Raw genomic sequence first — 3,557 nt, forward strand, 5'->3', positions numbered from 1 at the left:
TGTAATGTGTCTCTGTAATGTGTCTCTGTAATGTGTCTCTGTAATGTATCTCTGTAATGTATCTCTGTAATGTGTCTCTGTAATGTGTCTCTGTAATGTATCTCTGTAATGTATCTCTGTAATGTATCTCTGTAATGTGTCTCTGTAATGTGTCTCTGTAATGTGTCTCTGTAATGTGTCTCTGTAATGTGTCTCTGTAATGTATCTCTGTAATGTGTCTCTGTAATGTGTCTCTGTAATGTATCTCTGTAATGTATCTCTGTAATGTGTCTGTGTCTCTGTAATGTGTCTCTGTAATGTGTCTCTGTAATGTATCTCTGTAATGTATCTCTGTAATGTGTCTCTGTAATGTGTCTCTGTAATGTATCTCTGTAATGTATCTCTGTAATGTGTCTGTGTCTCTGTAATGTGTCTCTGTAATGTGTCTCTGTAATGTGTCTCTGTAATGTGTCTCTGTAATGTGTCTCTGTAATGTGTCTCTGTAATGTATCTCTGTAATGTGTCTCTGTAATGTATCTCTGTAATGTGTCTCTGTAATGTGTCTCTGTAATGTGTCTCTGTAATGTGTCTCTGTAATGTGTCTCTGTAATGTGTCTCTGTAATGTATCTCTGTAATGTATCTCTGTAATGTATCTCTGTAATGTGTCTCTGTAATGTGTCTCTGTAATGTGTCTCTGTAATGTATCTCTGTAATGTGTCTGTGTCTCTGTAATGTGTCTGTGTCTCTGTAATGTGTCTCTGTAATGTGTCTCTGTAATGTGTCTCTGTAATGTATCTCTGTAATGTATCTCTGTAATGTATCTCTGTAATGTATCTCTGTAATGTATCTCTGTAATGTATCTCTGTAATGTGTCTCTGTAATGTATCTCTGTAATGTGTCTCTGTAATGTGTCTCTGTAATGTGTCTCTGTAATGTATCTCTGTAATGTATCTCTGTAATGTGTCTGTGTCTCTGTAATGTGTCTCTGTAATGTGTCTCTGTAATGTGTCTCTGTAATGTATCTCTGTAATGTGTCTCTGTAATGTGTCTCTGTAATGTGTCTCTGTAATGTATCTCTGTAATGTATCTCTGTAATGTGTCTCTGTAATGTGTCTCTGTAATGTATCTCTGTAATGTATCTCTGTAATGTATCTCTGTAATGTGTCTCTGTAATGTGTCTCTGTAATGTGTCTCTGTAATGTGTCTCTGTAATGTGTCTCTGTAATGTATCTCTGTAATGTGTCTCTGTAATGTATCTCTGTAATGTGTCTCTGTAATGTGTCTCTGTAATGTGTCTCTGTAATGTGTCTCTGTAATGTGTCTCTGTAATGTGTCTCTGTAATGTATCTCTGTAATGTATCTCTGTAATGTATCTCTGTAATGTATCTCTGTAATGTGTCTCTGTAATGTATCTCTGTAATGTATCTCTGTAATGTGTCTCTGTAATGTGTCTCTGTAATGTGTCTCTGTAATGTGTCTCTGTAATGTGTCTGTGTCTCTGTAATGTGTCTCTGTAATGTGTCTCTGTAATGTGTCTCTGTAATGTGTCTCTGTAATGTATCTCTGTAATGTGTCTCTGTAATGTATCTCTGTAATGTGTCTCTGTAATGTGTCTCTGTAATGTATCTCTGTAATGTGTCTCTGTAATGTGTCTCTGTAATGTGTCTCTGTAATGTGTCTCTGTAATGTGTCTCTGTAATGTGTCTCTGTAATGTGTCTCTGTAATGTATCTCTGTAATGTGTCTGTGTCTCTGTAATGTGTCTCTGTAATGTGTCTCTGTAATGTGTCTCTGTAATGTGTCTCTGTAATGTGTCTCTGTAATGTGTCTCTGTAATGTGTCTCTGTAATGTATCTCTGTAATGTGTCTCTGTAATGTGTCTCTGTAATGTATCTCTGTAATGTATCTCTGTAATGTATCTCTGTAATGTATCTCTGTAATGTATCTCTGTAATGTGTCTCTGTAATGTGTCTCTGTAATGTGTCTCTGTAATGTATCTCTGTAATGTGTCTCTGTAATGTATCTCTGTAATGTGTCTCTGTAATGTATCTCTGTAATGTATCTCTGTAATGTATCTCTGTAATGTGTCTCTGTAATGTGTCTCTGTAATGTGTCTCTGTAATGTATCTCTGTAATGTATCTCTGTAATGTATCTCTGTAATGTATCTCTGTAATGTGTCTCTGTAATGTGTCTCTGTAATGTATCTCTGTAATGTGTCTCTGTAATGTGTCTCTGTAATGTGTCTCTGTAATGTATCTCTGTAATGTGTCTGTGTAATGTGTCTCTGTAATGTGTCTCTGTAATGTGTCTCTGTAATGTGTCTCTGTAATGTGTCTCTGTAATGTATCTCTGTAATGTATCTCTGTAATGTATCTCTGTAATGTATCTCTGTAATGTATCTCTGTAATGTATCTCTGTAATGTGTCTCTGTAATGTGTCTCTGTAATGTATCTCTGTAATGTGTCTCTGTAATGTATCTCTGTAATGTGTCTCTGTAATGTGTCTCTGTAATGTGTCTCTGTAATGTGTCTCTGTAATGTATCTCTGTAATGTATCTCTGTAATGTGTCTCTGTAATGTATCTCTGTAATGTATCTCTGTAATGTATCTCTGTAATGTATCTCTGTAATGTGTCTCTGTAATGTATCTCTGTAATGTATCTCTGTAATGTGTCTCTGTAATGTGTCTCTGTAATGTGTCTCTGTAATGTGTCTCTGTAATGTATCTCTGTAATGTGTCTGTGTCTCTGTAATGTGTCTCTGTAATGTGTCTCTGTAATGTGTCTCTGTAATGTATCTCTGTAATGTATCTCTGTAATGTGTCTCTGTAATGTATCTCTGTAATGTGTCTCTGTAATGTGTCTCTGTAATGTGTCTGTGTCTCTGTAATGTGTCTCTGTAATGTATCTGTGTCTCTGTAATGTGTCTCTGTAATGTATCTCTGTAATGTGTCTCTGTAATGTATCTCTGTAATGTATCTCTGTAATGTGTCTCTGTAATGTGTCTCTGTAATGTGTCTGTGTCTCTGTAATGTGTCTCTGTAATGTGTCTCTGTAATGTGTCTCTGTAATGTGTCTCTGTAATGTGTCTCTGTAATGTGTCTCTGTAATGTGTCTCTGTAATGTGTCTCTGTAATGTGTCTCTGTAATATGTCTCTGTAATGTGTCTCTGTAATGTGTCTCTGTAATGTATCTCTGTAATGTGTCTCTGTAATGTGTCTCTGTAATGTGTCTCTGTAATGTATCTCTGTAATGTGTCTCTGTAATGTGTCTCTGTAATGTGTCTCTGTAATGTATCTCTGTAATGTATCTCTGTAATGTGTCTCTGTAATGTATCTCTGTAATGTGTCTCTGTAATGTATCTCTGTAATGTATCTCTGTAATGTGTCTCTGTAATGTATCTCTGTAATGTGTCTCTGTAATGTGTCTCTGTAATGTATCTCTGTAATGTATCTCTGTAATGTGTCTCTGTAATGTGTCTCTGTAATGTATCTCTGTAATGTGTCTCTGTAATGTGTCTCTGTAATGTGTCTCTGTAATGTATCTCTGTAATGTGTCTCTGTAATGTGTCTCTGTAATG

The sequence above is a fragment of the Oncorhynchus keta genome, chromosome 14 (genome assembly GCF_023373465.1).
Source record: "Oncorhynchus keta strain PuntledgeMale-10-30-2019 chromosome 14, Oket_V2, whole genome shotgun sequence".
NCBI classification, from domain to species: domain Eukaryota; kingdom Metazoa; phylum Chordata; class Actinopteri; order Salmoniformes; family Salmonidae; genus Oncorhynchus; species Oncorhynchus keta.